At 44.0% G+C, this 13,528-nt stretch overlaps 1 protein-coding gene across 5 annotated transcripts in view; it reads right to left on the bottom strand.

Annotated features, from left to right (window-relative positions):
• The window catches only part of RHBDD1 (rhomboid domain containing 1), a 95,732-nt gene extending 86,960 nt beyond the window's left edge, over window positions 1-8,772 (bottom strand). The window contains exon 1 of one of the 5 annotated variants that reach the window (XM_034781932.1): window positions 8,620-8,772. The gene's annotated coding sequence lies outside the window, so the exon portion shown is untranslated. Of the gene's footprint in view, window positions 1-8,235; window positions 8,394-8,619 lie in introns of those variants that run through there. The other 4 variants (XM_034781934.1, XM_034781933.1, XM_034781930.1 and 1 more) reach the window with 4 other exon arrangements.
• Between the last annotated feature and the right edge of the window lie 4,756 nt (window positions 8,773-13,528).

The raw sequence follows: 13,528 nt of genomic DNA, 5'->3' as shown, positions 1-13,528 counted from the left end.
AAATTTTGCCTTTTTATCTTTTTAATTGTTTAACTGGTTCACTTTTTAAATGATATTTACATCCCTAACTACAACAGGGCCCCAATCTTACTGGGACCTCTGAACGCTAGCATAATGTGAATAAATAATAATAATGGTAATGTATCCTCAAAAATGTGTCATCCAAGAAGCTTTATATTTGGCCCCTCCCTATAAGCGAAACACACAAGAAAGATAGCAAACAGTTTCTAGAGAGGTTTCAGAGTAGCAGCCGTGTTAGTCTGTATCCGCAAAAAGAAGAACAGGAGTACTTGTGGCACCTTAGAGACTAACAAATTTATTAGAGCATAAGCTTTCGTGGACTACAGCCCACTTCTTCGGATGCATATAGAATGGAACATACATACCTACAAGATCTCTATCAAGCATTCTTAAAACTACAATACCCACCTGCTGAAGTGAAAAAACAGATTGACAGAGCCAGACGAGTACCCAGAAGTCACCTCCTACAAGACAGGCCCAACAAAGAAAATAACAGAACACCACTAGCTGTCACCTTCAGCCCCCAACTAAAACCTCTCCAGCGCATCATCAGAGATCTACAACCTATCCTGAAAGATGATCCTTTACTCTCACAGATCTTGGGAGACAGACCTGTCCTCGCTTACAGACAACCCCTCAACCTAAAGCAAATACTCACCAGCAACCACACATCACTGAACAAAACCACTAACCCAGGAACCTATCCTTGTAACAAACCCCGATGCCAACTCTGTCCACATATCTATGCAAGTGACATCATCATAGGACCTAATCACATCAGCCATACCATCAGGGGCTCGTTCACCTGCACATCTACCAATGTGATATATGCCATCATGTGCCAGCAATGCCCCTCTGCCATGTACATTGGCCAAACCGGACAGTCTCTACGCAAAAGAATTAATGGACACAAATCTAACATCAGGAATCAAAATACTCAAAAACCAGCAGGAGAACACTTTAACCTGTCTGGTCATTCAGTGACAGACCTGAGGGTGGCTATATTACAACAGAAAAACTTCAAAAACAGACTCCAACGAGAGACTGCTGAGCTAGAATTGATATGCAAACTAGACACAATCAACTCCGGTTTGAATAAGGACTGGGAATGGCTGAGCCATTACAAACATTGAATCTATCTCCCCTTGTAAGTATTCTCACACTTCTTATCAAACTGTCTGTACTGGGCTAGCTTGATTATCACTTCAAAAGTTTTTTTCTCTTAATTAATTGGCCTCTCAGAGTTGGTAAGACAACTCCCACCTGTTTATGCTCTCTGTATGTGTGTATATATACCTCCTCAATATATGTTCCATTCTATATGCATCCGAAGAAGTGGGCTGTAGTCCACGAAAGCTTATGCTCTAATAAATTTGTTAGTCTCTAAGGTGCCACAAGTACTCCTGTTCTTCTTTTTAGTTTCTAGAGAGCCTTTTGGAATGCAATTCATTTAAAACTTATAGTGCTTTCAACTGTTCGAAAAATTCTTCTTCCAGTCTCTACTGTGTTTATGAAAAGACTAATGAGACTTGAAACAATGAAGGACTTATTCTGTTCTTCTTCAACAATTTCCAAAACATGCCACCGCCTCCAAAATGTACAAATTTTCAGAACAGGCTTGAACTGGACGTTTGTCTTTAACCTACGTTGCCACGTGTTTGCATTTTTTTGTCATCTACTCAAGATAAATGTATGAACTAAACATTCTAGGAATTTGTTTTTGTTTGTTTGTTTTGCACTAATTCAGTGAAAAGCATTTAAGGATTTATTTTTAATTTGAATAGAACCCCTTCTGCTTCAGAAAAGTTGTTTGACAGCCATAGGATATTATACTGTGATTAACGGATTACCATTATTAAATTGCCTGTTAGTAACATTCCTTAAAATATTTTTATAGATGACAACTAAGAATTAATTCTGTTACTGCTATGTTATTGACTTTCCCTTAAGCACCAGAGTGGATGACACACCACATTAAAACCCCTGTTTCTTGAGAAAGGACTGAGTTACAAATGTCTAACAACATGGACTAGGGCTCTGCTTAAGTGAAATATATTTTTAAGGAGGCAAAAACTCAACTCTTGCATTGGGTCTACATTCTGCAAGTAAATAGAGAAATAAGACATTGGTAGAGCATCCTTTCCCCTTACCATTCCCCAAGTTAGGTGTTGTAGACAGGGTATGTCTCAGTGCAGCCATATTTGAGGCTTTGGAACTGCTTCAGTAATTATGGGGGTGGGAGAACTTGAACCTTGGAAGAGCTGTCATCAATCTTCTCTCAAAAAGCTAAGGGTACTGCAGTAAGAGCAGCCTAGAGCCAACAAAATTGATTTGTAATCAGAATTCCTAGTTAGAACATGTGCAGTAACCATTGTAATAAAATCAATGAACAAACACCCTTTGTAAAGTATTAGAGTTGTATCTACCTTAACACTGAAACAGAATAGAAGCAGAAATTCTATGAAAGAAAAGGCTGGTGGTCCAATGAGGCAAATACTACTCTGGATGGTTTATCCTGATTTATCAGGAAGATCTAATCATCTAGGGTGCTAAAACTGCAGTATAAAACCAAGCATGTGTTTCAAAGAGTATGTCTACTCTATAGGTACGATACAGGCATAGCTATGGTCGTATAACCTCATAACACAGATGCAGTCTACACAATGGAAGGGGTTTTTCCTGTCGCAGTAGGAACACCATCTTCCTGAATGACAGTAGCTAGGTGAACGGAAGTATTCTTCCATCGACCTAGCTGTGTCTACACTGGGGATTAGGTCAACATAGCTACACAGGTCAGGGATGTGGATTTTTCACACTTTGACCTAAATGTTAAGTGTAAAAAGGCCAAAGTAATAAGTTAGGCCACTTCCTTTAGCATTAGCTTCAATACCTGGAAAATCATCTACTAGTGAATTAGAAATGAGAATGCAAGTAGAAAAAACTGAACCAGCATGAGAAGCAGCTCAAAAATTTGAAATAGGGTGAACTTCCTTTATATATTCAATGCGTATGCTTAATTTGAATGTAAACAGAAGGCCAACCCCCTAGCTATAAATTTCACAGCTTTTTGTAACTTGCAGTCAATTTCGTGGTTAATAACAAAAGACAAGGTTGTGACATCATTATAGTTGTAATTAACTTACACAGAGTGACTTCTGGTTAATCAAATGGCTCTCTAAAGGATTTAATGATTTTTCATTTGTAAAGCAATACCCAGCTTTGTTAACTGAACAAAGTTTTTAATTTAATATGAAAAAGCTGTTTTGAAAACATACTTAAGGAATATGTTTCTAAAAAACACACTCTTATAATACAGCCACTGCTATCTTGTTCACAAGAAACAAGACAGGCAGGAATGCCAACACAAAGTTAATACAATACAGTACAAATAACAAAAATCACCCCTAACGAGCGGCGGTATCTATGTTGGCGGGAGAGAGTCTCCAATTTTAAAAACACCAATTTTTATCCCTTAACTTTTATTTCCTATACTTAAATTCACTGGCTCCATATATCTGACCAATGATTTAAAATCTATTTAGTGATTATGAAAGTTACCTGCCTTAGCAAGCGATATCTCATTAATCCAGAGTAAGTACACAACATACACACAGCCAACATAACATAAGCTTTCTCAAATGACTACGTCAACACGATTCAATCATAGGTGTGGTCTACACCAGTGCTTCTCAAAGTCAGGCCGCCGCTTGTTCAGGGAAAGCCCCTGGCGGTCCGGGCCGGTTTGTTTACCAGCCGAGTCCGCAGGTTTGGCCAATCGCGGCTCCCACAGGCCGTGGTTCGCCGCTCTAGGCCAATAGGGGCTGCAGGAAGGGCGGCCAGCACATCCCTCGACCCACGCCGCTTCCCACAGCCCCCATTGGCCTGGAGCGGCGAACCGCGGCCAGTGGGAGCCGCGATCAGCCAAACCTGCGGATGCAGCAGATAAACAAACCGGCCCGGACCACCAGGGGCTTTCCATGAACAAGTGGCGGCCCGACTTTGAGAAGCACTGGTCTACACTACAGAGTTATGTCGACGTAAGGCAGCTTAGCTCGACCTAACTCTGTAAACATCTACACTATAATGTAGCTCCTACCGATGTAAGTCACACACTACATCGACTCAATAACTCCACCTCCACAAGAGGCATAGCTCTTAGCTCAATGTACTTAGGGTGACACAGTATCAGCGTAGACATTGCATTATCTGCATCGCCTGGTGGCTGTCAGCTAGATCCCCCACCCATCTGCCCCACGCTGATAGCCTGCCCCAAGGCTCACAGCTGGAGCCCTGCCACCCCAGGGCTCAGAGCTGGAGGGCCCCCCCATCGCTGCCCCACGCTGACAGCCCCACATTGAACTCACAGCTGGAGACCCCCGCTGCCCTACCCTGACAGGCCGTGCTGTCAGCCCTGCACCGGGGCTTACACAGAAAAACAAGAAAAGTGAATAGCTTGCATCTCTTTACGGTAATATCTCCTCTCTGACCACTTTTTGGTCAGACTGCCAGAATCACTTGCTCTCTAGATACCCTTTCTTTGGCTCTCCATGGACACATATGGGAGTGGTCTATATTAGGAGAACCCAGTTACGTCCCTCAAGCGTGTGAAAAATTCACAGCTCTGAAAGACATAGTTAAGACGTAATCCTTCGGTCAACCTAGCTACTGTCCTTGGGGAGGTGGATTTACTACAATGACAGAACCCCTTCCATTGCTGTAGTGCAGGGGTGGGCAATCTTTTTGGCCCGAGGGCCACATTGGGGTTGCAAAACTGTATGGAGGACCAGGTAGGGAAGGCTGTGCCTCCCCAAACAGCCTGGCCCCCGCCCCCTCCCACTTCCCGCCCCCTGACTGCCCCCCTCAGAGCCCCCACCCATCCAACCCTCCCTGCTCCTTGTTCCCTAACCGCCCCCGGGACCCCACCCCCTATCCAACCCCCTACTCCCAGTTCCCTGACTGCTCTGACCCCTATCCACACCCCCACCCCCTCACAGGCCCCCTGGGACTCCCATGCTTATCCAACCCCCATCCCCCATCCCCTGACTGCCCTCCAAACCTCCACCCCATCCAACCGCCCTTGCTCCCTGTCCCCTGACTGCTCCCCAAGACCCCCGCCCCTTATCCAATCCCCTGGCCCCCGCCCCCTTACCATGCCACTCAGAGCAGCATGTCTGGCAGCCACGCCGCCCAGAGTCAGACACGCTGTCGCAGGTGTGCGCAACCCCACTGCCCAGAGTGCTGCCCGTGCAGCAGCGTGGCTGAGGGGAAGAGGGGACAGCGGGGGAGTGGCTGGGGGCTAGCCTCCCTGGCTGGGAGCTCAAGGTCCGGGCAGGACGGTCTCGCGGGCCAGATGTGGCCAGCGGGCCGTAGTTTGCTCACCTCTGCTGTAGTGTCTACACTACAGCTGTGCCAGTGTATAATTTCTACATTGTCTAGTGTAGACAAACCCTTAGACCAGTTCTACACTTAAAGTTTTACCTGCATAGCAATAACATAACATAACATGTTACACTCTATTGGAAGAATGAGTAGAGATAAGATGGGGTATTAAGCTAGAGGCATTAATCGGTTACATCGAACAGTTGTTTGATCTATAGACAATTGAAGACGTGCCTGAAATGGTGACTGAGCTAATCAGGAGCTCTATGTCTCCTTCATTTTTGGTTTTCTCCCTGCCCCCTCAAATCAGTTGGATTCTGGCCATTGATGCCCTGAACATTACCTGCCGTTTTAGAATCAGTTGGATGCCATGTCTACATACATGTAGAGAGACAGAAAACTTAATCCTGGGATGAGATTATTAATCCCCTGCCCAGTTTTCCCAAAGTTTTGTGAAGACAAAGCAGCCACAACAGAGTAGGATAAATAGTTTCAGCATCCACTTCCCAAGAGATGGTTCACTGAGAAAGAGAAAACCTGTAACAATGATTAATGGCCACTTTCCAAAGATTTAGACTGGAGCATATCTACAAATGTACTGGGTAGAGTTAGAGTGCTACCATCCCACTGGACATAGTTATATTAGTATAAATATGTTTTTACCAGTATATTTTATTTGCATATAAAAAACAGAATAAACTATACCTGTATAAATTCATTTATATCAGTATAACCACATCTACACTGGAGGACTATATAGTATCGCTTCTCGGCTCTATGAGCTAAGATGTGAAAAAATTATCTAAGTTATACCTTCTCTGTGTTGATAAACCCTCAGACACCACCTTTTAGGGCTGTATCTAGTTTTGGTCAGACCTCTTATGACTTGCCTTCACATAAAAATTGTACCACTTTTCAACTAATACCAAGACAGTTAAAGGAGTGTAACCCTAGTGTGTGTACAGTTGTTTCAGTATAAAAGTATCTCAGCACTTACCTACTGCTGGGGACGGTAAACGTGACTCACATATTGAAAACATTTTAAAAACAGCTGAACTACATTAATCAGCTATTTGCATGAAACAGAAGAAATAAGAAATGGTATACGGCATTTTATCTACTCCTTGTTTCTTTTATTTTTTTTCTTCAGTGCTATTTGACAGCCTGTTAAAAATATTCATTTCCTGTTAAGAATGAGACATCTGTCGTAACTTGTGGTGCAAAAATGTAGTACAAAAAAGTCTTCCAACTAAAATGTTTAAATAATTTGTAAGCATTCTTGTACTTCACTAAGGTAGAACCCACTGTGAACAGCAATTTAGTAGCCACACAAACTGATGAATCTCATCACACAACCACCACCTAAAACTCAAGGGCCAGTTTCTGTATCAAATTTTGGTAAAATATTTAGAATTTAAAGCCCACACATAAAAGTCTCCTGCTCTCGTTTCATATCCGCCACTGACTTGCTAAACGGTCTTGTACAAATTACAATCTCTCTTCCTCAGTTTCCCTATTAGTAAAATGGAGAAATAAAATAAAATAATAAGTAATTAAAAGGAATAAAATATAATCATGACTGGTGTGAAGAAAGTAAATAAGGAAGTGTTATTTACTCCTCATAACACAAGAACTAGGGGGTCACCAAATGAAATTAACAGGCAGATTTAAAATAAACAAAATAAAGTATTTTTCACACAACGCATGACCTGTGGAACTCCTTGCCAGATGATGATGTGAAGGCCAAGACTATAACAAGGTTCAAACAAGAACTAGATAAGTTCATGGGGCATAGATCTATCAATGGTTATTAGACAGGAATGGTGTCCCTCGCCTGTTTGCCAGAAGCTGGGAATGGGCAACAGGGGATGGATCACTTGATGATTAACTGGCTCTGTTCATTCCTTCTGGGGCACCTGGCATTGGTCACTGGCGGAAAACAGGATATTGGGTTAGATCAGGGGTCGCCAACCTTTCAGAAGTGGTGTGCCGAGTCTTCATTTATTCACTCTAATTTAAGGTTTCACGTGCCAGTAATAAATTTTAACTTTCTTAAGTCTCTTTCTATAAGTCTATAATATATAACTAAACTATTGTTGTATGTAAAGTAAATAAGGTTTGTAAAATGTTTAAGAAGCTTCTTTTAAAATTAAATTAAAATGCAGAGCCCCCCGGGCCAGTGGCCAGGACCCGGGCAGTGTGAGTGCCACTGAAAATCAGCTCATGTGCCACCTGTGGCACGCGTGCCATAGGTTGCCTACCCCTGGGTTGGATGGACCTGTGGTCTGACCCAGTATGGCCGTCCTTACACTTATCGCCAATGGGTTGGAAACAGTAAAGTGCTATATAAATGAAGAGTTTTATCTTTGCTATGCAAACTGGCTACACGTCCACATGTGACATCTGATTTTTTTGCATAATGCCAGGGCACTAGGCTACCCTGTAATTCCAGAACCATCAAGGTAGACTTATTAAACCATCAGTGCTACGCTGCCATAATTACGCTTGGAGCAGGATACTGATTTCAGAAGAGCTTTTATTAGAAGCCTATTTTCAAGTGCTTAGAACTGGAGGGGAAATATTCCCCTAGGTGGGGATTGCCCGTAGCCCTTCCCCCCACCCGCCCGAGGAGCTCATCTGAACTGTGGGGGAAAACAGCACGTTATCTCCGCCTGGGAGGAGGTGCATAGGCGTGTTGGCTTGGGAGGAGGTGCATAGCCGTGTAGCTATTGCCGGGCACTGTGGCAGCTCGCAGAATCGGGACGGAAAGCTTCAGGCGTGGCCCCCGAGTGCAGAGGGAGCAGGCGCGGCTGGCTGCAGGCAACCCCCGGTTACCTGGGGCACAGCAGTGCGGTGCTGGCGAACGTGCTCACCCCACAGCACCGAGCGCAGAGCCTGGTCTGGCCCGGCCCCTCTGTGCACAGGTTACGCCAGGAGAGCACGACAGGCGCCTGCCCTGCTGCCAGTACAGGCTAGCGGAGATGGGGGTATCCTGGGCCAAGAGATGGGCGGTCCGTGAGCGGCGGCCAGTTGCCCGGCAACGCCCCCGAGTTCCCGCGGGGGGGGGGGGTTGCCCCAGGCAGACTGGAAGCAGCAGGCCTCCCCTCAGGCTGCCAGGGGACGGGGGTGGGGGTCCGCGCGCGCCCAGAGGGAGTCGGGATGCCACAGGCGAAAGGTCACATCCGGGAACCGCCCCGAACCCCCTCTCCCCACACTCACGTTCTCCGCCGCGCGCAACGCAACAGCGGCCCCGGCCCAACAGACTCAGCACGTGACCCTGACGCAGCTCAACCACAGGCAGCGGGACTCACTCCGACTCTCCCAATCCCGAACGCGCATGCGGGCCCCTGCCTTCCTCCTGCCAGCTCTGGGTGGTGTATGAGCTCCCCCTCCCAGAGGGGAGTTCTGTCCGGCTGTTGGAGCGGAAGGGGGCGGGCGATCACTGCGAGGGCGGGAGGGGTTGCGGGAGGGGCAGCCCCGCCCTGAGGCGTTGGGAAGGGGCTGGCTGGGCCCCGGGGGGACTCCAGGGGCGCCGCTGAACGAGCTCCCAGCTTGGGAGGGGTGAAGGCGCCCCAGGCGAGAGGCGTGTGAAGCGGTGTGGTGTTGGGAGGTGAAAGCGGCATTCCCGCGCCGCTTCCCACCCCGTGTTTTAAAACTCACCCTTCTCAGGGCTGGCTTTACTAATCACCTGTCACGCACTAAACTCCAGCCCAAGCCACCTCCTCAGGCTTGTCTGTTGCTAGGGTTTCTCCCTTAGCGCCACTCACCCTCGGGCCCTAGATCCCTGTGAGCAGAGGGCTCCTTTCCACTCACTTACAGCCACCTGATGAGCTGCACCTGCCATCCCGAGTCACCAGGAGATATCTCCTTGCCGGTTTCCAGAACCTGCGAATAGGTTGGGTCAACAGAAAACCCCATCCAGCCTGTTACGCTGGCTAGCATGAATAGAAGTGAGCCACGTGTTAATTTAGGAAAAAATGTTGTCTTTAGGGTGAGTTCTGCATTGAAGACAAGTTCAGGTGATATACTTTTTAGCTCTAGTGTAGATGGGGGCCTGAAAACTACAAGACTCCACTGCCCGTCATTCATTTCTCCCTCATACCTTGTTTGTTTCAATCATACCTGCTCATCCACATCACAGATGTTTACCCCAAGCTCTTCCAGTGATTCTGTTCACAGTTGCAGTAACACAGCTCACCGTGTTAAGGCAAGTTTAGCCTCAGGATGTTGCTTTCCAGTAGCCAGTGTCAGCTCAGTTCCCCTTCAAGAGATTTTCAGGGCAGTCACTAGAACTATGTCTACAATTAAACTGAGGGAAGAAACTACTGAAGATGCCTAGTGCTAATGCTCCTAACAGGGGCTTCTGGATAATTGCAATATATGAGGCACTGTATTGCGAGACGAAGTTAAAACTGACTGAACTGGTGCTACTGCAATGCTTTTGGCTTCATGTATGTTCTGGGAAGAAATCAATATAGGTTGCACAAGCCCAGCCAGATGAGTTATAGACCCCATCCCAAAGTGCCTGGCAGAGTTGTTGGTATGGACACAAGAAGAACAGACATTGTAAGCTCCATGCGAAAGTTCTTGTTTTATAACTTCCATCTTCTTGTTTCACGAAACCTATTACCTCATACTGCATATCGTGGAGATTATTTTTTCTCTTCTGGGGGAGCCTAAAGCTAAGGTGTTACATATTCTGCAATTGAAGAATGTAGAATTTTTCTTTTATCAATACAATTTTGTTTCATATACTTTGTTATTAGAAAGGAGCTGTGGGGGCCACTAGGAAGTACCAGGTCTCTTGGCAGGGGTATACACAGTCCATTTTGCTATTGGCCAGAAGCTTAGCTATAGGATTCTTGCCAGTTATGCTTCCACAGATATGTTTCTGCTATGACTACACCTTCTTACAGAACAAGATTTATATGTCATTTTTTACTGATTTTTATATATATCCCATTAGTTTTCAGTACGATAGAGCTGAAATGCAAGTACAACGGAGAAAAGCTAAGTGAAACAATTGTAAATATAGTAATATTCATTTGCTCAAAGTTTCACTCATATGTAAAAGCTATTGGAATATTTTCTGGCAAATACAAAGTCATGATTGCTTTTAATTTGGTTGCTTCTAATTGACCACTGAAATATCCTACGAAAGCCCTTGTGGGGAGTACTCAAGAAAAATAAAATCCATAGGTAGAAGAAGGGCTGATGACCAGTTTCTTCACATCTAAAATTTTAGAATGACTGCACTAGCATCTCTTTCCTGTACATTTTTTGTAAAATGAGTGTGAAAATACTACCTTACAAAACAGTTAAATCTAATCTGGGGAAACAAGCATGGTCCGCAATAAAAAGAATTTCCTACACACACACACACACACACACACACACACACACACACACACACACACACACACACACACACACACACACACACACACACACACACACACACACACACACACACACACACACACACACACACACACAGCCTGTTCTCATGCACAATGCTTGCTTAAATATATTAATACTACTTGATTCACCCAAATGGATTTGTTGAGATGATAAACCAACTTTTGATGGTAGAAATCTCTATTTTTTTAAGATATTTTCTTTTTCTAGATTAGTTTATTCAAATTTGAGAGACTAAATGAGAGTAGAACAAGCAGAAAGCTCATCTTTCTGTTACAACCTCTACTTTGTTCTCGGGGGTTCAGGGGAACATTTGAGCCCTGTGAATTACAAATTTCTGTTCAGTTTTAGACCTGCTTTTCCATGATGATTCTTTCTTACTTCCTACAGTTTCTCTTGATTTCACAAAACCAACAAATTGTAACAGGACAGGAGGTACTCACCTTCCTGGTTGGAAGGCTCCTACATCATTTTTACCCCCAAAAGTGAGAGTTAAAATATCAGCCTTAATTGTACCTATTCATGTTAAAAGGGGTAATAAGGATCCTTATGAAAAAATTTAATGAACATGTGCAGAACTAATCAATTTTGTAAGTTTAATAATTCAGCTGTTTTAATTTTTTTCCAAACACTAAAAGCAACTAGACCAACACATTAGTTTCAATTGCATGTAGAATATCAATACCTGACCTTAAGGATGAACTGTTCTTTCAATGAAATCGATACAAATATCTGGACTGCAAGCTTAGTTGATGTTCAGCATAGAACAATTTTTTGAGAATTGACAAATGCCTAAAATAATAGTTTATCATAGAAATGTTGACATCCCCCTCAATCTGATGGTTCAAATATGTGACTATAAAACCAAGACAAAATTGCATGTAAACAACTCCATTTTTCCATAATTTATGTGGCACTTGCATTGGACTACCAAAGGAAATTTTGGCAAATTATAAAACTATGTCAAAGAAGTTATATGAAAATTGTATTCTGCCCTTCCAAAAAATATCCCATGGCTCAGAAGACTGGCAGGAACAAAAAGGGCTGAATTCCTAGAAATGGGGCAGAGATCAAGTAAAAGGAGTTGAACTTGCCAAAATAAGCAAATTTGGCATATTCTTCTCTTCCAAAAACAAAAAAATGTCAAAAGAGCAGGGCAACTTCAGCTTTGCCCTCACTTAAGCACATTATTTTAAACTCTTGAATTTTGCAAAAAGAACAGGAGTACTTGTGGCACCTTAGAGACTAACAAATTTATTTGAGCATAAGCTTTCGTGGGCTACAGCCCACTTCATCAGATGCATAGAATGGAACATATAGTAAGAAGATACACATACAGAGAACATGAAAAGGTGGAAGTTGACATACCAACTCTAAGAGGCTAATTAATTAAGGTGAGCTATTATCAGCAGGAGAAAAAAAAACTTTTGTAGTGATAATCAAGATGGCCCATTCCAGACAGTTGACAAGAAGGTGTTAGGATACTTTACATGGGGAAATAGATTCAATTTGTGTAATGACCCAGCCACTCCCAGTCTCTATTCAAGCCCAAGTTAATGGTATCTAGTTTGCAAATTAATTCTAGGTCAGAAGTTTCTCATTGGAGTCTGTTTTTGAAGCTTATCTGTTGCAAAATTGCCACCTTTAAGTCTGTTACTGAGTGACCAGAGCGGTTGAAGTGTTCTCCTATTTTTGAATGTTATGATTCCTGATGTCAGATTTGTGTCCATTTATTCTTTTGGGTAGAGACTGTCCAGTTTGGCCAGTGTACATGGCATTGGGGCATTGCTGGCACATATCACATTGGTAGATGTGCAGGTGAATGAGCCCTGATGGTATAGCTGATGTGATTAGGTCCTATGATGGTGTCACTTGAATAGATATGTGGATAGAATTGGCATCGGGCTTTGTTGCAAGGATAGGTTCCTGGGTTAGTGTTTTTGTTGTGTGGTTGCTGGTGAGTATTTGTTTCATGTTGTGGGGGCTGTCTGTAAGCGAGGACTGGTCTTTGTCCCAAGATCTGTGAGAGTGAGGGATCATCTTTCAGGATAGGTTGTAGATCTTTGATGATGCGCTGGAGAGGTTTTAGCTGGGGGCTGAAGGTGACGGCTAGTGGCGTTCTGTTATTTTCTTTGTTGGGCCTGCCCTATAGTAGATTATTTCTGGGTACTCTTCTGGCTCCGTCAGTCTGTTTTTTCACTACAGCAGGTGGGCATTGTAGTTTTAAGAATGCTTGTTAGAGATCTTGTAGGTGTTTGTCTCTGTCTGAGGGATTGGAGCAAATGCGGTTGTATCTTAGAGCTTGTCTGTAGACAATGGATCATGTGGTGTGTCCTGGATGGAAGCTGGAGGCATGTAGGTTTCCGGTATAGGGTGGTGTTTATGTGACCATTGCTTATTAGCACAGTAGTGTCCAGGAAATGGACCGCTTGTGTGGATTGGTCCAGGCTGAGGTTGATGGTGGGATGGAAATTGTTGAAATCATGGTGGAATTCCTCAAGGGCTTCTTTTCCATGGGTCCAGGTGATGATGATTTCATCAATGTAGTGCAAGTAGAGTAGGGGCATTAGGGGATGAGAGTTAAGGAAGCATTGTTCTAAGTCAGCCATAAAGATGTTGACATACTGTGGGCCCATGCGGGTAGCCATAGCAGTGCTGCTGAGTTGAAGGTATATATTGTCCCCAAATGTGAAATAGTTGTGGGTGAGGA

This window comes from Trachemys scripta, chromosome 9 (assembly GCF_013100865.1).
Source record: "Trachemys scripta elegans isolate TJP31775 chromosome 9, CAS_Tse_1.0, whole genome shotgun sequence".
In the NCBI taxonomy this organism is placed as follows: Eukaryota; Metazoa; Chordata; order Testudines; family Emydidae; genus Trachemys; species Trachemys scripta.
Note: the sequence above shows the minus strand (reverse complement) of the source record. Positions and strands in the feature narration are given on the sequence as shown.